Source organism: Salmo salar, chromosome ssa01 (assembly GCF_905237065.1).
Source record: "Salmo salar chromosome ssa01, Ssal_v3.1, whole genome shotgun sequence".
NCBI classification, from domain to species: Eukaryota; Metazoa; Chordata; class Actinopteri; order Salmoniformes; family Salmonidae; genus Salmo; species Salmo salar.
In genome coordinates this window covers 124,426,419-124,451,168 of record NC_059442.1, presented here as the reverse complement: position 1 = coordinate 124,451,168, position 24,750 = coordinate 124,426,419, and positions in this window count along the sequence as shown.

Below are 24,750 nucleotides of genomic sequence, written 5' to 3'. Positions count from 1 at the left end.
AAACTCAGGGCAACATGTCTTGACAGAAAGATCTGTTGAAACTTCCAGGTATTGTCTCTCTTATGTATGTCTTGTCTCTTTTACCTGGGCGCAATATGCTTGTCCAAAGCATCTCAGCTACCATGGTAGGTTTTGTTTTGAGTCAGAGAAAAGTCTTCTAGTCAGGAAGAATCATAAGGGTGGAACGCAAAAGGGTTCAACCTGGAACCAAAAATGGGGTTTTCAAAGGGTTCTCATATACTGTGCACTCTACTTAGAGGACACTCTACTGAGAACCCTTTGAAAACCCCTAGTTGTTTCCAGGTAGAACCCTTTCCACAAAGGGTTCTACATTAGGATTTCCCAAACTCAGTCCTGGAGCACTACACAGTTGACTCAAATAACCAACTCATCATCAAGCTTTGATTATTTGAATCAGCTGAGCTGTGTAGTGCTAGGGCAAAAACCAAAACATGCACTCAGGGGGGGGCCCAGGTCTGAGTTTGGCAAACCCTGTTCTATATTAAACCCCAAAAGGGTTCCATCTGTAACCAAAAAGGGTTATCCTATGGGGACAGTCGAATAACCCTTTTGGAACCCTTTTTTCTAAGAGTGTAGCCCAAAATATTTTGTGGCTTTCATTTTAGCACACTGCCTGTGTACAAGCACAGGTACTGTAACAAGTTTACAGGTCCAAGCACAACTAGGCTATTAGGTTGTTTCATTTATGTCTATCAGGTGTTCAGATCCTTGTCCTCTCCTTGTTTTTGCACCTGTTAACACCAAAATCACATACCTCATCAGCATGATTGACAGCTAGTCAGTGTAATGATTCATCAACACACAGTGCCTCTAAGTCATGGCCAGACAAGACAGACAACCAACCCAGCAATTAATCACCAGCAGGGCACCTTTCGCCAAAGTGCGTGTGATCAAAACAGGAGAAACAGCTGTCTACCAAGCGTCAGTGTAATTTTGACGTAGTTGTACGTTGCAGGTTAGACTTCCTGGGCATGGTACTGGGTGCCATACAGTCATGGCATGCATAGCCGTGGGAAGATGTGGGGGGGATATGAGTTTTTACGTTTCTACACATTGGTTAACAATTTAAGTAGGGTAAAAAAAAAGCATTTTATAAATGCATTACATGCAATTCCACGTAATTTAGGATAGAAAACATTAGCATAATATTTTTTTAATAGTACAGAAATGACCAGAATGAATGGCTACTCTGACAGTGACAAACGGAGAGCAGTAAAAACGACCTGGCCTTGAATGCAAACAATATAGGCTGCATTCGGAAAGTATTCAGACAGTATTCAGACCCTTTGACCTCTTCTTCTTACGGTACAGCCTTATTCTAAAAGAGATTAAATACCATTTTTCCTCATCAAACTGCACACAATACCCCATAATGGAAAAGCAAAAACAGTTTTTTAGAAATGTTTACAAATTTATCAAAAAAAATGAAATACCTTATTTACATAAGTATTCAAAACCTTTGCTATGAGACTCGAAATTGAGCTCAGGTGCATCCTGTTTCCATTGATCATCCTTGAGATGTTTCTACAACTTGATTGGAGTCCACCTGTGGTAAATTCAATTGATTGGACATGATTAGGAAAGGCACACACCTATCTATATAAGGTCCCACAGTTGGCAGTGCATGTTAGAGCAAAAACCAAGCCATGAGGTCGAAGGAATTGTCCTTAGAGCTCCGAGACAGGATTGTGTCGAGACACAGATCTGGGGAAGGGTACCAAAACATTTCTGCAGCATTGAAGGTCCCCAAGAACACAGTGGCCTCAATCATTCTTAAATGGAAGAAGTTTGGAACCACCAAGACTCTTCCTAGAGCTGGACGCCCGGTCAAACTGAACAATCGGGGGAGAAGGGCCTTGGTCAGGCAGGTGACCAAGAACCTGATGGTCACTCTGATAGAGCTCCAGAGTTCCTCTGTGGAGATGGGAGAAACTTTCAGAAGGACACCCATCTCTGCAGCACTCCATCAATCAGGCCTTTATGGTAGAATGGCCAGACGAAAGCCACTCCTCAGTAAAAGGCATATGACAGCCTGCTTGGAGTGTGCCAAAAAGCACGTAAAAACTCTCAGATCGTGAGAAGCAAGATTCTCTGATCTTATGAATCCAAGATTGGATTCTTTGGTCTGAATGCCAAGCGTCACGTCTGGAGTAAACCTTGCACATCGCTTCGGTGAAGCATGGTAGTGGCAGCATTATGCTGTGGAGATGTTTTTCAGCGGCAAGAACTGGGAGACTAGTCAAGATCAAGGGAAAGAAGAATGGAGCAAAGTACAGAGAGATCCTTAATGAAAACCTGCTCCAGAGCGCTCAGGACCTCAGACTGGGGCGAAGCTTCACCTTCCAACAGGACAACAACCCTAAGCACACAGCCAAGACAACACAGGAGTGGCATCGGGACAAGTCTCTGAATGAGCCAGAGCCCGGAAACTTTGAGTGGCCAAGCCAGAGCCCGGACTTGAATCCGATCAAACATCTCTGGAGAGACCTGAAAATAGCTGTGCAGCAATGCTCCCCATCCAACCTGACAGAGCTTGAGGGGCTTTGCAGAGAAGAATGGGAGAAACTCCACAAATACAGGTGTGCCAAGCTTGTAGCGTCATACCCAAGAAGACTCAAGGTTGTAATCACTGCCAAATGTGCTTCAACAAAGTACTGAGTAAAGGGTCTGAATACTTATGTAAATGTGATATTTCCAGCGGGAGGGGGGTTTTACACATTTGCAAAATATTCAAAAACTGTGTTTTTGCTTTGTCGTTATGTGGTATTGTGTGCAGTTAAAGAAAAAGGTCAAGGGGTCTGAATATATTCCGAATGCACTTTAAATACAGTACATATATACCTACATTGCATTCCTAAAGTATTCAGACCCCTTTACTTTTTCTAAATTTTGTTACGTTACAGTCTTATTTGAAAATTGATTCAATTGTTTTCCACCCCATCAATCTACACACAATACCCCATAATGACAAAACAAAACAGTTTTTTAGAAAATTTTGCTAATTTATCAAATAGAAAAACCTGAAATATGACATTTACATACGTACTTAAGTAAAAATACTTTAAAGGACTACTTTAGTCATATTTTACTTTACTATTTATATTTTTCACAACTTTTACTTTTACTTCACTACATTCCTAAAGAAAATAATGTACTTTTCCCTCCATATATTTTCCGTAACACCCAAAACTACTTGTTACATTTTAAGTGCTTAGCAGGACAGGAAAATTCTCAAATTTACACATTAATCAAGAGAACGTCTCTGGTCATCCCTACTGCCTCTGATCTGTCAGACTCACTAAACACAAATGCTATGTTTGTGTGAGTGTTGGAGTGTGCCTCTGGCTATTCATAAATAAAATAAAAAACAAGAAAATGGTGCTGTCTGGTTTGCTTAATATAAGGAATTTGAAATGATTCATTCTTTTACTTTTAATACTTATATTTTGGCACATTTACTTTTGATACTAAAGTGTATTTAAAACCAAATACTTTTACTGAAGCAGTATTCTATTGGGTGACGTTCACTTTTACTTGAGTGCTTTTCTATTAACGTATCTTTACTTTTTCTTAAGTATGACAATTGAGGACTTTTTCCACCACTGCTTACATATTTACAAATATCTTTACATGGTGATGTTTCTATTATTTGCTTGTATCTGCTAAATATTTGAACCTGATATATAGAGCACTGTATCATCAGCGTATATGTGAACATGTGTATTCTGACAAATTAGAGGCAATTCATTTATTAATATAGAGAAAAGAAGGGGGGCCAATACTGAGCCTTGGGGTACACCTCTACTGAGTCCAAGAAGTTGTGATTTGTGTCCTATGAAAACACATTGTTTTCTATTGCTAAGATATTCATGGAACCAGGTTTAGTGATCGGTTAGTGAAACCAGTGTTTTTATCAGGGGGTGCGCTCAGCACCTCCAGTACCCCTACTTCCCGTAGCTATGATGACATGGTGTGAACAGGATGATGTCCAAGTCTGTTTGTGTGTACTTGCCTTTCCTTGTTTTTCCTTCTCGTAAGTGCCATAATTACTCACATGTGTATATGGAGAAAAGGATAGAGTAGACCCCTGGGGAGGACCTTAAAATGGCGCCGGAAGAAATGGCAGCAGTTTTATTGGCACCCAACCAATTATGCGATTGTGGTTTTTTTTGCGTTATTTGTAACTTATTTTGTACATAATGTTTCTGCAACCGTATCATAAGGCAAAAAAGAGCTTCTGGATATCAGGACAGTGATCACTCACCTCGGATTAGACTAAGGTTTCTCTTCAACAATTCTCCGAACACCCAACAAGGCGAACATCCCAGTTATTGGCAAGAGGAAAAGACGCAGGTACAGAGGACACAGAGCGGGGTGCCTCGTAAGGATTCGCAGAAGGCGAGTGGGAATGCTGCCGTTACTGTCAATATTACTCGCCAACGTGCAATCATTGGACAATAAATTAGACGAGGTACGACCACAAATATCCTTCCAACGGGACATCAAAAACTGTAATATCTTATGTTTCATGGAATCGTGGCTGAATGATGACATGGATATTCAGCTAGCGGGATATACGCTGCACTGGCAAGATAGAACAGCACACTTGATAAGACGAGGGGGGGCGGTCTGTGCATATTTGTAAACAACAGCTGGTGCACGAAATCTAAGGAAGTCTTTAGATTTTGCTCGCCTGAAGTAGAGTATCTTGTGATAAAATTCAGACCACACTATTTGCCTAGAGAGTTTTCAGCTATACTTTTTGTGGCTGTTTATTTACGACCACAGACGGATGCTGGTACTAAGACCACACTCAGTCAGCTGTATAAGGAAATAAGCAAACAGGAAACCGCTCACCCAGAGGCGGCGCTCCTAGTGGCAGGAGACTTTAATGCAGGGAAACTTAAATCAGTTCTACCTAATTTCTATCAACATGTTAAATGTGCAACCAGAGGAAAAAAATCTAGATCACCTGTACTCCACACACAGAGATGCGTACAAAGCCCTCCCTTGCCCTCCATTTGGTAAATCCGACCACAATTCTATTCTCCTGATTCCTGCTTACAAGCAAAAATTAAAGCAGGAAGCACCAGTGACTCGGTCTATAAAAAAGTGGTCAGGTGAAGCAGATGCTAAACTACAGGACTGTTTAGCTATCACAGACTGGAACATGTTCCGGGATTCCTCCGATGGCAGTGAGGAGTACACCACATCAGTCACTGGCTTTATCAATAAGTGCATCGAGGACGTCGTCCCCACAGTGACTGTACGTGCATACTCCAGCCAGAAGCCAGAAGCCATGGATTACAGGCAACATTCGCACTGAGCTAAAATGGTAGAGCTGCCGCTTCCAAGGTGCGGGAATCTAACCCGGAAGCTTATAAGAAATCCTGCTATGCCCTCCGACAAACCATCAAACAGGCAAAGTGTCAATACAGGACTAAGATTGAATCATACTACACCGGCTCCGACGCCCATCTTATGTGGCAGGGCTTGCAAACTATTACAGACTACAAAGGGAAGCACAGCCACGAGCTGCCCAGTGACACGAGCTTACCAGACGAGCTAAATCACTTCTATGATTGCTTCGAGGCAAACAACACTGAGGCATGCATGAGAGCATCAGCTGTTCTAGACGACTGTGTGATCACGCTCTCCGTAGCCGATGTGAGTAAGACCTTTAAACAGGTCAACATACACAAGGCTGCGGGGCCAGACAGATTACCAGGACGTGTTCTCCGGGCATGTGCTGACCAACTGGCAGGTGTCTTAACTGACATTTTCAACATGTCCCTGATTGAGTCTGTAATACCAACATGTTTCAAGCAGACCACCATAGTCCCTGTGCCCAAGAACATGAAGGCAACCTGCCTAAATGACTACAGACCCGTAGCACTCATGTCCGTAGCCATGAAGTGCTTTGAAAGGCTGGTAATGGCTCACATCAACACCATTATCCCAGAAACCCTAGACCCACTCCAATTTGCATACCGCCCAAACAGATCCACAGATGATGCAATCTCTATTGCACTCCACACTGCCCTTTCCCACCTGGACAAAAGGAACACCTACGTGAGAATGCTATTCATTGACTATAGCTCAGCATTCAACACAATAGTACCTTCAAAGCTCATCACTAAGCTAAGGATCCTGGGACTTAACACCTCCCTCTGCGACTGGATCCTGGACTTCCTGACAGGCCACTCCCAGGTGGTGAGGGTAGGTAGCAACACATCTGCCACACTTATCCTCAAAACTGGAGCCCCTCAGGGGTGCGTGCTCAGTCCCCTCCTGTACTCCCTGTTCACCCATGACTGCATGGCCAGGCACGACTCCAACACCACCATTAAGTTTGCAGACAACACAACAGTGGTAGGCCCGATCATCGACAATGGCGAGACAGCCTATAGGGAGGAGGTCAGAGACCTGGCCGGGTGGTGCCAAAATAATAACCTATCTCTCAACGTAACCAAGACTAAGGAGATGATTGTGGACTCCATCAAAAGGAGGACCAAGCACGCCCCCATTCTCATCGACAGGGCTGTAGTGGAGCAGGTTGAGAGCTTCAAGTTCCTTGGTGTCCACATCACCAACAAACTTAATTGGTCCAAACACACCAAACAGTCCTGCAGAGGGCACGACAAAGCCTATTCCCCTTAAGGAAACTAAAAATATTTGGCATGGGTCCTCAGATCCTCAAAAGGTTCTACAGCTGCAACATCGAGAGCATCCTGGCTGGTTGTATCACTGCCTGGTACGGCAATTGCTTGGCTTCCGACCGCAAGGCACTACAGAGGGTAGTGAGTACGGCCCAGTACATCACTGGGGCTAAGCTGACTGCCATCCAGGACCTCTATACCAGGCAGTGTCAGAGGAAGGCCCTAAAAATTGTCAAAGACCCCAGCCACTCCAGGCATAGACTGTTCTCTCTACTACTGCATGGCAAGTGGTACCGGAGTGCCAAGTCTAGGACAAAAAGGCTTCTCAACAGTTTTTACCCTCAAGCCATGAGACTTCTGAACAGGTAATCTAATGGCTACCCGGACTATTTGCATTGTCCCCCCCCCACCACCCCCAACCCCTCTTTTACGCTGCTGCTACTCTCTGTTTATCATATATGCATAGTCACTGTAACTATACATTCATGTTCATACTACCTCAATTGGCCTGACCAAGCCGTGCCCCCGCACATTGGCTAACCGGGCTATCTGCACTGTGTCCCGCCACCCGCCACCCACCACCCTCCAACCCCTCTTTTACATTACTGCTACTCTCTGTTAATCATATATGCATAGTCACTTTAACCACATTGTCACGGTTGTCGTTGGGAAAGGAGGACCAAAATGCAGCAGGAATGTGGATGCTCATCTTTACGTTTATTAAAATAACGAATTGAACACCAAAATAACAAAAGAACGAACTCACGATCAACGAAACAGTCTTGAAAGGCTTACTCACGCTAAACAAGAAACAATCTCCCACAAAATACAAACCCAAACACACCCTAATATATAGGACTCTCAATCAAAGGCAAAGAGACAACACCTGCCTTCAATTGAGAGTCCCAACCCCAATTAACTAAACATAGAAACAGATACACTAGACTAAACATAGAAATACACGAATATGACACAGTGCCCAAAAACCCCGGAATACATAAATCAAATTCCCTTCTACAACAACCACCACCCCGAACCACATCAAACAAATACCCTCTGCCACGTCCTGACCAAACTTCAATAACAATTAACCCTTATACTGGTCAGGACGTGACACACATCTACATGTACATACTACCTCAATCAGCCTGACTAACCGGTGCCTGTATATAGCCTAGCTACTGTTCTTTTTCACTGTCTTTTTCACTTTTGTTTTTATTTCTTTACTTACCTATTGTTCACCTAATACCTTTTTTGCACTGTTGGCTAGAGCCTGTAGGTAAGCATTTCACTGTAAGGTCTACACCTGTTGTATTCGGCACACGTGACAAATAAACTTTGATTTGATTTGACATGCACGCACATTCCCCTTATCTGATATCTGGGTCCTGGCAGTACCAAGACAGGAGTTAGAGATTAGCATGGGTGTGAAGCAATAACAAGGATGCATATTAGACGCATGTTAGAATGTGGATCTCAGTTGGTAGAGCATGGCGCTTGCAACGCTAGGATAGTGGGTTTAATTCCCGGAACCACCTGAATGTAAAATGTGCGCACGCTTTGGATAAAGGTGTCTGCTAAATGGCATAATTACTAACATGTTATGACAATCGATCTCTCCCTAGACAGGAGGATTAGAGAATGGCGTGGTAAAACCTACCCTTGCAGTCAATATGTTGCATATCACCAACTAGATATACTGTATATAATACTTGCGTGTGGAGTAATCACAAGGAGGCATGTTAGAATAAGTAGGGTAATATCTCTCTCTCACGTATGCACACACACTCATAGTTCCGTTCCACTAATTTCAAGGTCATTCATTGAACACTGTTTTTCAGGACATAGTACGTATTTGCCAAACTTGATGTTCCAAAAGCTGAGGAGGCTGTTATTGTTATTATAATGGAATGTTATGAAGTTGCCATACCAACTGACAACAGATGTATATCTGTAGACCAGAGATGAAACAGCTCAATGTGCTGAGGTAGCCAATCAGATAAGCAGGGTTTTGACTAGATGGTATACAGTTTCCCACTGGGCACAAACTGGTTGAACGTAATTTGTCAACGTATTGTGACATGGAATGTACATGGAAAATACATTGGATTTGAAAAAAGCAATCAATATAAACTGTTGTTTTGAGGGTGAAATGTCAACCACGGGATGATGTCATCATGATAACCAAATTTCAACATAGACAAACCTTATATAAAATATGTTGAATTTGTACCTTTAAAACAACGTCAGATCTTCAACGTTCGTAAAAAAATAAAGGCTGGGCAGCACCTCCTACTGGAGAGTTCATCTATGCGCAGCTACCCTTCGGTTTCCCATCCAGGGTTTTAACCAAACTAAACCCAGCCCTGCTTAGCTATGACATTTGTCACTGTGTGTTACCAATATGCTATCATGAGAATGATTGTTGAGCGATCTCAACTTAAAAAGGAAATAGATTCACTGTTGCTATCGAAGTCATTCCAAAGGGTACGTTTCACTTTTTAGGGCTAGGGGGCAGTATTCGGAAATTCAGATGAATGATGTGCCCAAAGTAAACTGCCTGTTACTCAGGCCCAGAAGCTAGGATATGCATATAATTGGTACCATTGGAAAGAAAACACTTTGAAGTTAAAATAATGTCTGTGAGTATAATAGAACTGATATGGCAGGCGAAAACCCGAGGAGAATCCATCCGGAAATTGTTTTTATGAGGTCACAGCCCATTCAAATGCTTGTTTATGGGAGATTCAAAGGAATACCTTTCAGATTGCAGTTCCTATGGCTTCCACTAGATGTCAACCATCTTTAGAAAGGGGTTCAGGCTTGTTTTTTGAAAAATGACTTAGTAATTGTAGTTTTTCAAGGTGGCTCTCATTTTGGACTGTAGTCTTGTGGCGCGCGTGGATGAGGGTGCGCACTTCGTTATTTATCTCCGGTATTGAACATACTACATTCTGTTTTACATTTTATTGTTTATTTACATATTAGGGTACCTGAGGATTGTTTATAAACATTTTTTGACTTGTTTGGATGAAGTTTATTGGTAAGTTTTGGGATTCCTTTGTATGCATGTTGAACGAGTGGAACGAGTGGATTACTGAATCAAACGAGCCAACTAAACTGACTTTTTGGGGATATAAAGAAGGACTTTATCGAACAAAATGACCATTTGTTGTGTAGCTGGGACCTTTGGGATTGCAAACAGAGGAAGCTCTTTAAAGGTAAGTGAATTATTTTATCGCTATTTCTGACTTTTGTGACGCCTCTGCTGGGTTGGAAAATGTTTTTAATGTCTTTTGGTATGCTTTCGCCGTAAAGCCTTTTTGAAATCTGACAATGTGGTTGGATTAACAAGAAGTTAAGCTCTTAAACGATGTAAGACACTTGTATGTTCATGAATGTTTAATATTACAATTTTTGTATTTTGAATTTCACGCTCTGCAATTTCACCGGATGTTGTCGAGGAGAAGTGAATCCAACATATAAATTATTAATTTGTAGACAAACTACAATTAAAGCCATACTAAGTCAGTGGCACAGATGGAACTATCCAAGCAGAAGATACAAGAGTCACACTTCCCAGACCGCTGAGAAGTGTGAATATGATCTATAAGATGGTTCCACAATGTAAATATAACATTAAGTTTGTGAGCAGTATAACGGTGAGTGGACATGCCCCCTTTCTCTTTATATGGGATATTTATTCAGCTGCTGTGAAAAGTTTGCATGTGTGTAAAACCCTCCATAGTCTTAAGTTGCCTTGTCTGTATTATTCGCACTTGGGGAGCAATTATGGTGCCTGTAACTGTATTTAGACATAAACAGTACCAGTCAAAAGTTTGGACAAACCTACTCATTCCAGGGGTGTTCTTTATTTTTACTATTTTCCAGAGGTGTGGACTCGAATCACATAACTTGGACTCGAGTCAGACTCGAGTGACAAATATGATGACTTGCAACTCGACTTTGACTTTAACACCAATGACACGTGACTTAACTTGGACTTGAGCCTTTTGACTCGACCTGACTTGATACCCTCCCCAATGCCAAATATTAAAATGATGCTATTAAAAAAAGTGTGCAGCGCATCAACTCTTCATTTAACGGATTACAGTTTGAATCAGGCAGCAGCCAATCAAATTGTGCCAGCTGAGAAAAAGTTGTGTGTGGCAGTGCAGAGGAACGTCGGCGGGTGAATTCAGATGGAGCCCTGGAAAAGATGATACCCCAATATCATTATTTTCGGATATAAAGACGACGCTGTATCAACAAAAAACGGATTGCAACTTGCGAAACATGCGGGAAGAAAATTACAGACGGAGGCGCAACAATTTCCAACTTTGTTCGACATTTGAAGCTGCACAAAGAACGATAAGTTATGACTAATATAGCCGACACTTACAGTTGAAGTCGAAAGTTTACATAGACCTTAGCCAAATACATTTAAACTCAGTTTTTCACAATTCCTGACATTTAATCCTAGTAAGAATTCCCTCTCTTAGGTCAGTTAGGATCACCACTTTATTTTAAGAATGTGAAATGTCAGAATAATAGTAGAGAGAATGATTTATTTCAGCTTTTATTTCTTTCATCACATTCCCAGTGGGTCAGAAGTTTACATACACTCAATTAGTATTTGGTAGCGTTGCCTTTAAATTGTTTAACTTGGGTCAAACGTTTCGGGTAGCCTTGCACAAGCTTCCCACAATAAATTGGGTGAATTTGGGCCCATTCCTCCTGACAGAGCTGTTTTAACTGAGCCAGGTTTGTAGGCCTCTTTGCTCGCACACGCTTTTTCAGTTCTGCCCACAACTTTTCTATAGGATTGAGGTAGGGCTTTGTGATGGCCACTTCAATACCTTGACTTTGTTGTCCTTAGGCCATTTTGCCACAACTTTGGAAGTTTGCTTGGGGTCATTGTCCATTTGGAAGACCCATTTGCGACCAAGCTTTAACTTCCTGACTGATATCTAGAGATGTTGCTTCAATATATCCACATAATTTTGCTTCCCCAAGTTGACATCTATTTTGTGAAGTGCACCAGTCCCTCCTGCAGCAAAGAACCCCCACAACATGATGCTGCCACCCCCGTGCTTCATGGTTGGGATGGTGTTCTTTGGCTTGCAAGCTTCCCCCATTTTCCTCCAAACATAACGATGGTCATTATGGCCAAACAGTTCTATTTTTGTTTCATCCGACCAGAGGACATTTCTCCAAAAAGTACGATCTTTGTCCCCATGTGCAGTTGCAAACCGTAGTCTGGCTTTTTTATGGCGGTTTTGGAGCAGTGGCTTCTTCCTTGCTGAGCGGCCTTTCAGGTTATGTCGATATAGGACTTGTTTTACTGTGGATATATATACTTTTGTACCTGTTTCCTCCAGCATCTTCACAAGGTCCTTTGCTGTTGTTCTGGGAATGATTTGCACTTTTCGCCACAAAGTACATTCATCTCTAGGAGACAGAACGCGTCTCCTTCCTGAGCGGTATAACGGCTGCGTGGTCCCATGGTGTTTATACTTGCATACTATTGTTTGTACAGATGAATGTGGTACCCTTTTAATGACTCCAACCTAAGTATATGTAAACTTCCGACTTCAACTGTATATAATTTATAACTTTGCATGTAGGCTAACGTAACGTTAAATCAATGAGCCTCCACACAGTCAGTCAGTTCGGGAACGTGATCATTGCACCCAAGATTGAGCTACAACTGGCTAGGCACATCCTGCCTGATGTTACTGCTGTTCCTAAAACCATTGACATATGTTAGCCTACTGTAACCACACACAGAGAGAGAGAGAGAGAGTGTGTGTGTGTGTGTGTGTGTGTGTGTGTGTGTGTGTGTGTGTGTGTGTGTGTGTGTGTGTGTGTGTGTGTGTGTGTGTGTGTGTGTGTGTGTGTGTGTGTGTGTGTGTGTGTGTGTGTGTGTGTGTGTGTGTGTGTGTGTGTGTGTGTGTGTGTGTGTGTGTGTGTGTGTGTGTTGGGCGATTGTGTACAAGCCTACATCACCCGATTGCGCCCCATAACGATCCTCGATAGTCGATCACTATCACTATAAGTCCATATTATGTCAAGAACAGCTCAAATAATCAAAGAGAAAAAACAGTCCATCATTACTTTAAGACATGAAGGTCAGTCAATACGGAACATTTCAAGAACTATGAAAGTTTCTTCAAGTGCTGTTGCAAAAACCATCAAGGGCTATGATGAAACAGGCTCTCATGAGGAAAGCCACATGAAAGGAAGACACAGAGTTACCTCTGCTGCAGAGGATAAGTTCATTAGAGTTACCAGCCTCAGAAATTGCAGCCCAAATAAATTCTTCACAGAGTTCAAGTAACAGACACATCTTAACATCAACTGTTCAGAGGAGACTGTGTGAATCAGGCCTTCATGGTCGAATTGCTGCAACAACAAAAAATACTACTAAAGGACACCAATAATAAGAAAATACTTGCTTGGGCCAAGAAACATGAGCAATGCACGTTAGACTGGTGGAAATCTCTCCTTTAGTCCAAATTAGAGATTTTTGGTTCCAACCGCCGTGTCTTTGTGAGAACCAGAGTATGTGAACAGATGTTTCCGCATGTATGGTTCCCACCGCGAAGCATGGAGGAGGAGGTGTGATGGTGTGGGGTGCTTTGCTGGTGACACTGTCTGTGATTTTTTTAGAATTCAAGGCACACTTAACCAGCATGGCTACCACAGCATTCTGCAGCGATACGCCATCCCATCTGGTTTGTGCTTAGTGGGATTATCATTTGTTTTTCAACAGGACAAATACCCAACACACCTCCAGGCTATGTAGGGGATATTTGACCAAGAAGGAGAGTGATGGAGTGCTGCATCAGATGACCTGGCCTCCACAATCACCCTGGCTCACCCCAATTGAGGTGGTTTGGGATGAGTTGGACCGCAGAGTGAACGAAAAGCAGCCAGCAAGTGCTCAGCATACATGGCAACTATTCCATTACTGTTGGAAAAGCATTCCAGGTGAAGCTGGTACAGAGAATGCCAAGAGTTTGCAAAGCTGTCATCAAGGCGAAGGGTGTCTACTTTGAAGACTATAAAATATAAAATATATTTGCATTTGTTTAACACTTTTTTGGTTTCTACGTGATTCCATATGTGCTATTTCATAGTTTTGATGTCGCCACTATTATTCTACCATGTAGAAAATAGTAAAAATAAAGAAAAACCGTTGAATGAATTGATGTGTCCAAACTTTTGACTGGTACTGTATATTTAAAGCAAGTTGTTGTTTTGTTTTTATTAGAATTATACAGTGTCTTTTTTGTGAATTTAATCTTGCTTACTGACTATATTTGGCATGTCCATGTCCATGACTGAAATTTACATAAGGCACTGTAAATACACACCTTGAAACAACCACACCATGGAGCATGTTCTGATTGGCCAGTGAGGGGCCGCGCCTCGACACACCCAAAACTTGTTTATTCATCAAAACCCAGCCATTTCGCGCTACCACCAGCTACTGCACCCATAATTCCAGTTGTGAAAATAGCAAAAATATTTGTGTTTCACTCCCCTGAACTTATAACGGTACCACCAGCGCTAAGATTTAACATTGTGTTAGGTTTGTTAAAATAGAGCCCTGAGTGTCCCTTTTCACTGAACTCCTTCCCCCCAATCAAATACAGTTAATGGTTTTGGTAGTGTTCACAACAGGCTGTAATAGTGTTCCTTGGTGTTTTGTCAAATCTCTGGTCCCTTCAACACAATAAATACAACCAAGAACCACTATTAACTCTAGTCTAAATGGACGTGGGCAATATATTAGGAGAGTGTAGCCTAAGCACAAGCCAGTGTAATTTTTTACCTTTATTTAACTAGGCAAGTCAGTTTAAGAACAAATTCTTATTTACAATGAAGGCCTACCCAAGCCAAACCCAGACAACGCTTGGCCAATTATGGGACTCCCAGTCATGGCCGGATGTGATACAGCCTGGAATAAAACTAGGGAATGTTGTGACACCTCTTTCACTGAGATGCAGTGCCTTAGACCGCTGTGCCACTCGGGAGCTCTGTGAAAGCACAGAGTGTAAAGCATTTATCTCAATCTCTCAGTGACTTTACAGTGCAGGCTGAGTAGTAAAATACAGGCTAGTAGTAAAATACACTAAGGGGCCCATTTGTTCTGCCATTGACATCCCTGTCTGGTGCAGCCCCAGCCAGCCACCTGCAAGGCATAAATCAGCCCCAGGCCCCAGGGAGGGCCTCTAACTCCTGGCCTGAACTCTGTCAGCTGCTGGGGTTGCTCCTCTACCCGTCCCCCAGGTCCTGTCCCGGCCTAGAACCAGCCACGTTTCCAGTTTCATACTGCCATAATGTTATGTGGTGTTTAATTTCACTGATTGGAATGAATGGACGTTTGAATCTGTTTGACAAGAGGAATTTGAGATTTGTAGACACACACACACACACACACACACACACACACACACACACACACACACACACACACACACAAAACCCCCATTCCTTATCTGCCCCAACACATAGGGCTGTGGTGATGTGACTGCAGCTCCAGGGATGCTTATTTGGGCTACTTGTCTCCCTCTGAACAGTCCCAGGGCTGTTGTTTCCCATGCTGACGTGATGGTCCTCAAGTTTGTTGGAAGAGACAGACCACATGGCCAGGAGGAGCTCTCTCTCTCTCTCTCTCTCTCTCTCTTCATACTACACATTCACACATTCCCCTTCAGACAGGTCCAGACAGGTGCCGGACACCAGGGCTTAACAGAGCTTTCTTACAGAGGTGTTTGTATGTGGTGTGTGTGTGTGTGTGTGTGTGTGTGTGTGTGTGTGTGTGTGTGTGTGTGTGTGTGTGTGTGTGTGTGTGTGTGTGTGTGTGTGTAAGCCCAATAAGTGTCTCTTTGTGTGCTCTTCTCAGTGTTCCCTGTCAGTGAACTCACTCTCAGTGAAAGTCTGTAATCCGGCAATTATCCTCAAACACAAAGAAGTCAAGATGAACATTCCACCTCAGCAGGACACAACACTGCTTAAGTCAATATATTGAACTGAACAATGGTCAACACATCACATGATGGAGAGGACATGTGCTGTTTCTATTTTTTTTTTTTACCTCTATTTAACTAGGCAGGTCAGTTGACGGCCTTGTTCAGGGGCAGAACGACAGATTTGTACCTTGTCAGCTCAGGGATTCAATCTTGCAACCTTTCGGTTACTGGCCCAACGCTCTAACTACTAGGATACCTGCCACCCCGTTTGTTCTCTATTGTATTTGTTCTCCTGTCGTAATCAAAAAACAACAATAGAAACAACAGGGAAATTATGTGAGGAATGATTCAGAATGTATAATAAACTATATGATGTCTATGCTATCTAATTAATTAATGTTATCTATGCTATCTATCTAATTAGTCTATTTGCATTGCAATACACATTCACATTCCAAAGTCAACACCTTTAGGCATTTCTCAGACTGACAAAGCAATTTAGTTTCTCCTTCCACTGTGAGCTATAGGATGGCGGATGTATGCATCAGTTATCCATCATGGTTTTAAACAGTGAGGGCCCAAAGTCTTTTCAGTAGGCACAAAAACCTCCTAGTTTTTCCCACCACCCTCTTTCCCTTTGGTGGTCAAGATCTCCCAGCTTAGATCTGGCCAAGATAATGTGTAAAGTCTCTGGCAAGTGCCTAGTGTCTTTGGATGTTTCAATTGACCCTTGGTCCGCTGCCTATTTGCAATTCTGGGGAAGAGAAAAGGGAGCTAAAGGAAGCAAACATGGGACCCGGGTCCAGAACAGTCTCTGAAGGAAGAGTGAAAGAGAGAAAGGGAGTGAATGAAGGGGAAAAAGATAGAGAGAAAGAGATAGTGGAAACACAACCCATAGGGAATTGTCCCTAATTGCTCCCTATTCCCTATATAATGTGCTTCTTTTGACCAGAGCCCTATGGGCCATCATCAAACGTAGTGCAGCAAATAGGGAATAGGGTGCCATTTGGGACGCAGGCTAGGAGTGAAAAGAATGTGGTTGGTATTGCCTCTCCACTGTTAGCCTGGAGGCCCAGGGACTTTCAAAGGAACACGTTCACATGGACAGGTTTTATCTTATTCTCAAAGCAATTTCTTCCAACCCGATCCTTTCAGCCCTGCACAAGCACTGCAAATCCTGGAATTAATAAATAAAAATCCACCACTGTGCCTCTCATTTAATCAAATGGTTTGTGAGGGAAAGACAGCAGTGGGAGGATTTGTGAGGCTCTAACTCTGAAACCAAATAGTTGTAGAAAAATATGTTAACATATATTAAAACTGATCCATATCAGATATAACACATCTTTACAACTCCCCTTAGAGGCCTACAGTATCTATTTAAAATCATAAATATAAAACAGTAATAACACATATATAACAGCAAACATCAAACAAGACAGACTACAGCTTGCAATTATTTCATAATAGTCTACTAATGACATGTCAAAAGAATTTGCACACACCCAGCAACAAAACATACTATAAACACCAACAGAGTGACATAAAATGTATTTAAAGCCAATGGTGGTATTACCATTCGGTGATTGATTGGCCCAAAGAAAATGACAGCCAATCCCAAGCCTATAAAGTCTTCCACAAGAAAATGAAAACCAGTGCATTAAAAACCTGGGGGTAGATAGAAAGATAGATTACTGACAGACAACTTTCAATTGGCTCATTCATATCCTCTCCCAGCGCCTTTGGATAGAAAAGAGAATGTTCTCAGTTATTTTCCCTGGTAAAGTAAGGTTTAATAATCTAGACTCACATGGGATATTTGTGCTCAGTCAGTGAGAGATGGTCAACACCCCCTGTCTTTTCACAAGGGGGAGGGATATTATGCTCCACCTTCTCTTTCTAATGACCTACAAGTTAAAGGTCAAAGAAGCATTCACCCTTTGCCGCTTCAGTGTGCATAAACTCTGTCCATCCTCCCCTCCCCCTCTCCTTTTCCTCCTCCTTTCAACCCCTCAACCCTTCACTTCCAAAGTGGGGTTTATCTTCAAGGTAATTATGTAAAAGGAAGCGAGAGGAAGAGGATAAAAAGGAAGAGAGAAACAAAAACAGGAGGTGCTTTAGGGCTTCTGACCCAAGAAGATAACAGCTAACCACCATGTGCATATTGTGATAGCCTTCCTGACACTAACCTCTGTTTCATGTAATAATAAAATATACTGAGTGTACAAAACATTAAGGACACCTGCTCTTTCCATGATATAGACTGACCAGGTGAATCCAGGTGAAAGATAGGATTACTCATTGATGTCACTTGTTAAATCCACTTCAGTCAGTGTAGATGAAGGGGAGGAGACACATACATACATACACAATCCATGTCTCAAAATAGAAAAATGTATGTCATTCTGAGGGTGAATGGACAAAACAAAAGATTTAAGTGCTCTTGAACGGGGTTTGGTAGTAGGTGCCAGGTGCACCGGTTTGTGTCAAGAACTGCAACGCTGCTGGGTTTTTCTCGCTCAACAGTTTCCCGTGTGTATCAAGAATGGTCCACCACCTAAAGGACATCCAGCCAACTTGACACATCTGTGGGAGCATTGGAGTCGACATGGGCCAGCATCCCTGTGGAACGCTTTCGACACCTTGTAGAGTCTTGTGTGTGTGTGTGTGGGGGGGGGGTTGCAACTCAATATTAGAACGGTGTTCTTAATATTTTGTACACTCAGTGGCAGGGCCGGACTACAGCATTTGGGGCCCCGGACCACCGACCTCCAGGAGGACCTCCAGTTTTATAATGCTATTCTACACATTTTGTCATGAGCCTATGAGAAAATGTTGTGGTTTTATATCTAATTTCTTTTAAAATAAAGAAGAAACCCGCACACCGTTCTTGATAGTATCACTGTTCTTTAATAAGCCTTACATATTGGCCTCACGCCCTTCGTCAGAGCTTTTGTGAGTTTTTTAAATTAGCACCATTATGTAGACATAGCCCCACCCACAGCCAAGAGTGTGCAAGCTGTCATTAAGGCGAAGGGTGGCTACTTTGAAGAATATAAAATATAAAATGTATTGTGATTTGTTTAACACTTTTATGGTTACTACATGATTCCATATGTGTTATTTCATAGTTTTGATGTCTTCACTACTATTCTACAATGTAGAAAATAGTAAAAATAAAGGAAATCCCTTGAATGAGTAGGTGTGTCCAAACTTTTGAATGATACTGTATATGATCTCCAACCATATACCTTCGTAAACATTTGTGACGTAGAGACTGAACAATGAGAGGGCATCAGCCCCCCAAAGTGTCATACCTAATGGGCTACTATCACACATAGTGGAGACATGGCACATCGGTATGCTGTACGTTCCTGTCACCAAACTTTGTTGAGATGCGGTATGCATGAGATACGGTATGCATCAATGGTAATATAGGACCGCCCTTCTTTATTCACACACCATTGTCATACCTGGAGGCGACATAGACTTAGTGTTTATTTTATGGCCTTACCAAGTATTGCTTTCACAGCCTCCCTACCTCCAGTTATTATCCAGCAGTAACCTCCAGGACTCAGGGTGGTGTTGTCATTAAGCTGGCCTAGCTGGGAGGCAGTGAGCCTCGGAGTGATTAGGAGTCTGTCCTCAAACAGTCCTCCATCGCTCCCCTTTGGTCTGGTCTGTCTGCACCAGAAAAGACTCCGCCTTGACCTGACGTTTCCAGGACTCCTCACTTGCTCCATGGTGTTTAACAAAATAATAGAAAATGGTTATAGAGGGTGAGCATATGTCTGACAAAAAGAGAGAGAAATGGGAGAGGGCAGTTAGAGAGAGAAAATAAGTGAGTGAGAGAAATAAAGGTTAGAGCCAACAATTACCCAGGAGCCTTGGGGTGACACACAGGAACACTCAGCAACATTCCTAGCTTTCCCTCGTACGCTCGGAAAACAGCCTCTGCATCCGGAGAAGGAAACATCTCCTTCCAACATCACAGCAACAATCACTCCAGCTAGATGTCTCCCACTTCCCAGTAACCGTTACTTGTAATGGCTTTTACCATTGAAATTACAAGAATATAAGGATAGTTGTCGGTCGGGTATTTTGGAGTTAGCGATCTATCACGTTTTTCCCATAAACATACATAAAAATAAAAATCTATTGCAATTACAAGGAGATTTGAAGAATAGTTGTTGGTGCAGTATAGTGGAGCTCAGCTATCAAGATGTATGTAATCCATTTTGAATTGTGGACTTCCTGGTTAAATAAAGGTTAAATAAATGTGGAGTGAATCATTTTTTTATGCATCCTCTCCCAATACCAAGGCAGGGCCTGATCTGACATCCGTTGAAGAGCTCCACGCGTACTGTAGCTGTGTGGTTTGGCTTAGTCGGATTGTGTGAGGCCGGGGAGGAGAGAGTCACCACAGAGGAAGTGAGACACACATACACACATCCATGTGTAGCTAGAAGCGTGGTAGGATGGTTAGGTGATGGGTAGCATGCATGGAAGGACTGCGGGGAGGTCACAAGGAGTGACCACTTTTTCATTAGAGCACAGAGGCTGAGCCCCGAGCCCCGACATCCACAGTCTGACATTCCTGTGGAGGAACAATGCTGAGTCATAGAGTGACCTACACGTCCCCTCAAACCTACCCAGGCTCTCAGCTATGACAGCAGCAGGATGTACTAACTCTCTCTCTCTTCAACGTATGCTGCAGTGTAGACTCAGTACATTATGTAGACACTAGCCATGCAAAGATTTGGGGTGTATTTCCTGTAGAAATCACGGACACATAATACAAATGTGTGCACTGCATCTGCTAAATGGTTCTACATTAGGAATGTACTGTAGGAAGCTGCTACACCAAATGAACATGCTGGCTGCATGCCTGATTGAGACCAATTGTCCTAATTTCCATTCGATTAGAGTTCATCAGATGAGAGGAACATGGCTGGGAATAACGAGGATTAATTATTAATCAGCTCTTTGGGGGGAGGAAGAGTGTGTGTGTGTGTGTGTGTGTGTGTGTGTGTGTGTGTGTGTGTGTGTGTGTGTGTGTGTGTGTGTGTGTGTGTGTGTGTGTGTGTGTGTGTGTGTGTGTGTGTGTGTGTGTGTGTGTGTGTGTGTGCGTGTGTGCGTGTGTGCATGTGGCGGTTGGTTGAGGCATACCGGGTTAGCCAAGCCTGAACTCCCCCAACCTCCTTATCATTAGGGACAAGGGTAGTGTTTTTATATAAACAGAGATTTAACAATGAAACTAAGGGGACTTTGTAAAAAAACAAGGGGGCCTTTGTATGAGTCCTCTGCATAGCCATGGTTAAAGCAGCGTGACGATAGGCTATTCATATCCTCTATGAGTAATATCCCACCACTATAACCTAACCTCCACAAAACGGTCTCAGATATGTTAAGGTCACGCTCATTTTACCTCGGCTCTTTGTCTGGATTAGGGTGGAGAGTGAGTCTGTATGACAATATATGTGTGAGTCACCATGCAGGCTGATGGGGGAAAGTAAACAGCCTGCTGCTGTGTGTTAGTTCTGCTCTCACAGGGGAACGCTACAGTACATGGAGGGGAGGACATTCATTGGCCAGGATTCAATCCAATGCAGATTAGCAACCTGTATGGAGCTACGCATAGACTTTTAGAAGGGAATTTTCCTGCATGTTCTCTGTATACACCAGTCAATAGCAGTGCACAGGTCATTTATCTGCATTTCTTTTTAATCTAGTAGGAAACTATGGCTGGAAAATGCACGACACTTGTGAACATTTTTATGGATTTTAAGAGTTTTGTGACCATTGGCTCACAATTAATACACTTATTCAAAGTTGCTTCCAGCAAACGGCTTTAGATGTCTAGTTATAAAACATCTGCTTTATGTTGCGACGTGCAGTAATTACTTTATGGAGTCTGCTATTGTCAAACATCTGAGCAGCTCCTCTGACCAGCTTTAGAAGTTTAAATTGGTTTAAAAAATAGAAAGCTGCAAAAATTGTAGTTCAAAATTATAGTGGTTGGGAGCTATACTGTAATTATAGACATCTCAATGTCGGCTTTTCACAACATTTCAAATGATATCCACACAGTGATGACATCAACCAAAGCCTTTAGACAAGTCCAGCCCAGCCATAAGAAGGGCATAAGATGGATGCTTTATAAAGTGCAAACTAAGCATAGGCATTCTTTACAGACATACAGTGGGGGAAAAAAGTATTTGATCCCTTGCTGATTTTGTACGTTTGCCCACTTACAAAGAAATGATCAGTCTATAATTTTAATGGTAGGTTTATTTGAACAGTGAGAGACAGAATAACAACAACAAAATCCAGAAAAACGCATGTCAAAAATGTTACAAAAGGATTTGCATTTTAATGAGGGAAATAAGTATTTGACCCCTCTGCAAAACATGACTTAGTACTTGGTGGCAAAACCCTTGTTGGCAACCACAGAGGTCAGACGTTTCTTGTAGTTGGCCACCAGGTTTGCACACATCTCAGGAGGGATTTTGTCCCACTCCTCTTTGCAGAACTTCTCCAAGTCATTAAGGTTTTGAGTCTGATGTTTGGGAACTCGAACCTTCAGCTCCCTCCACAGATTTTCTATGGGATTAAGGTCTGGAGACTGACTAGGCCACTCCAGGACCTTAATGTGCTTCTTACTGAGCCACTCCTTTGTTGCCTTGGCCGTGTGTTTTGGGTCATTGTCATGCTGGAATACCCATCCACGACCCATTTTCAATGCCCTGGCTGAGGGAAGAAGGTTCTCACCCAAGATTTGACAGTACATCAAATGATGCAGTGAAGTTGTCCTGTCCCCTTAGCAGAAAAACACCCCCAAAGCATAATGTTTCCACCTCCATGTTTGACGGTGGAGATGGTGTTCTTGGGGTCATAGGCAGCATTCCTCCTCCTTCAAACACGGCGAGTTGAGTTGATGCCAAAGAGCTCCATTTTGGTCTCATCTGACCACAACACTTTCACCAGTTGTCCTCTGAATCATTCAGATGTTCATTGGCAAACTTCAGACGGGCATGTATATGTATTCTTGAGCAGGGGGACCTTGCGGGCGCTGCAGGATTTCAGTCCTTCACGGTGTAGTGTGTTACCAATTGTTTTCTTGGTGACTATGGTCCCAGCTGCCTTGAGATCATTGACAAGATCCTCCCGTGTAGTTCTGGGCGGATTCCTCACCGTTCTCATGATCATTGCAACCCCACGAGGTGAGATCTTGCATGGAGCCCCAGGCCGAGGGATATTGACAGTTATTTTGTGTTTCTTCCATTTGCGAATAATCGCACCAAATGTTGTCATCTTCTCACCAAGCTGCTTGGCGATGGTCTTGTAGCCCATTCCAGCCTTGTGTAGGTCTACAATCTTGTCCCTGACATCCTTGGAGAGCTCTTTGGTCTTGCCCATGGTGGAGAGTTTGGAATCTGATTGATTGATTGCTTCTGTAGACAGGTGTCTTTTTTACAGGTAACAAGCTGCGGTTAGGAGCACTCCCTTTAAGAGTGTGCTCCTAATCTCAGCTCGTTACCTGTATAAAAGACACCTGGGAGCCAGAAATCTTTCTGATTGAGAGGGGGTCAAATACTTATTTCCCTCATTAAGATGCAAATCAATTTATAACATTTTTGACATGTGTTTTTCTGGATATTTTTGTTGTTATTCTGTCTCTCACTGTTCAAATAAACCTACCATTAAAATTATAGACTGATCCTTTCTTTATCAGTGGGCAAACGTACAAAATCAGCAGGGGATCAAATACTTTTTCCCCCCACTGTAGTCTATCAATTGCAGACAGTTGTGAGACAATTTTTGGGCAAAAAAAGCAGCATGTAGTGAGACTTCAAGCAAAACAGACATATTTCTGAAATATTGAGAGCTGCAGGGGAGAGTGACGTAAGTTGAGCCAAAGGGGTAAGTTGAGCCACCCTTGTTTCTAGGACACCATAAACAAAATATTTAGGAAGAGGTCATAATTTCATGGAATCTGTGAAGGAAGAAAACACATGGAAAAATTCATAAGCAAGTTAGGGCCCAAAAAATTATTTTAACCGAGTCAAATAAATGTATTGTGTTAGAGGTTTCATGATATTTGTACCTAAGCCAAATTTTAAGATTGTTCTATACATCACTTCGGGTCTTTATATGCTTCAATATGAGGTCTTAAACCTAGCATGAAAGTGCATCTGTATGGGCTAAAGTCCAAATGTTTCCCTTGAGGTAAGTTGAGCCAATGGTTGAGCTAATGACAAGTTCAGCAAATGTACGTTTTTCTTCCCACACATGATGCAAGGAATTATCACTTGTACAGTTGAAGTCGGAAGTTTACATACAATTTACATACAAAGTCATTAAAACTCGTTTTTCAACCACTCCACAAATTTCTTGTGAACAAACTATAGTTTTGGCTAGTCGGTTAGGACATCTACTTTGTGCATGACACAAGTCATATTTCCAACAATTGTTTAGAAGCAGATTATTTCACTTATAATTCACTGTATCACAATTCCTGTGGGTCAGAAGTTTACATACACTAAGTTGACTGTGCCTTTAAACAGCTTGGAAAATTCCAGAAAATTATGTCATGGCTTCAGAAGCTTCTGATATGCTAATTGACATCATTTGAGTCAATTGGAGGTGTACCTGTGGATGTATTTCAAGGCCAACCTTCAAACTCAGTGCCTCTTTGCTTGACATCATGGGAAAATCAAAAGAAATCAGCCAAGACCTCAGAAAAAGAATTGTAGACCTCCCCAAGTCTGGTTCATCCTTGGGAGCAATTTCCAAATGCCTGAAGGTACCACATTCATCTGTACAAACAATAGTACTCAAGTATAAACACCGTGGGACCACGCAGCCATCATACCGCTCAGGAAGGAGACGCGTTCTGTCTCCTAGAGATGAATGTACTTTGGTGTGAAAAGTGCAAATCATTCCCAGAACAACAGCGAAGGACCTTGTAAAGATGCTGGAGGAAACAGGTACAAAAGTATATATATCCACAGTAAATCGAGTCCTATATCAACATAACCTGAAAGGCCGCTCAGCAAGGAAGAAGCCACTGCTCCAAAACCGCCATA